The following is an 871-nucleotide window of genomic DNA, read 5'->3' as shown; positions in this document are numbered from 1 at the left end:
TTTTTCCTTTTTTAGAAATTTCATTGCTTTGTTTACTTTCTAATACTAATAGTTTTTTATTAAAAAAGGGGAGAGGTGTTCTTCCTAAATAATATAAACAGGTAACAAATAAGAAAAAAGCAAAGATTTTAAACATATAATTTCTAAATTCTGACAGAATGTCTTTTTTTGATTGAATACGGACATTAGATTTAATCCAATTATTTTGCTGTATGCAGATTAATAAAAATTCAATCCATTTTATAAAAAAAGTATGACCTATTATCCAACCAATAAAACTACTTGTTAAAAATAGCAATTTATTGTTACATCGAAACAAATAAATATTGATGAATCTCATGAATATGGAACTCGGTAAGAAAAGGGGATTTAAAAATTGAAAAAGAAGATTCTGAAAGAATCTTCTTTGAATACTAAAATTACGTATTGAATTTGGATTCTTGTATCCATAATTCAAAAAGTTTTTTTGACTATTGCCGAAGAACTGAAATAAAAGATAGGGTATAGCTATGACAGTTATTGTATGGGGTCTACCCAATGCTAAATGCAAAGGCGCATAATAGATAGACATGAACATTATGAGCTGTCCCGTAATAAACCCAGTTGTTGCTGCTATTTTCTTCTCGGTTCCTTCTTCCACAAGTCTAGCTCGAAGAAGGAAGAGATAAGAGGGCCCTATGGAAAATGTGGTCATAAATCCATAATAGAGTCCGACCACAACTATCGAATTCATTATCTTCATGCATAAGAATACTAGATTCTCCAGTATAAAAGATTGAAAAATCATCTCAAACCTCTCTTTTTCTTTTCTATTGCAATTTTTGGATTATTATATAACGATTTTTCAATTTTCAATTTTGCATAATTTTCC

This window comes from Vigna unguiculata, unplaced genomic scaffold (genome assembly GCF_037176805.1).
Source record: "Vigna unguiculata cultivar grain cowpea cultivar isolate G323 ecotype 2 unplaced genomic scaffold, ASM3717680v1 ptg000370l, whole genome shotgun sequence".
Lineage (NCBI taxonomy): Eukaryota > Viridiplantae > Streptophyta > Magnoliopsida > Fabales > Fabaceae > Vigna > Vigna unguiculata.
Note: the sequence above shows the minus strand (reverse complement) of the source record.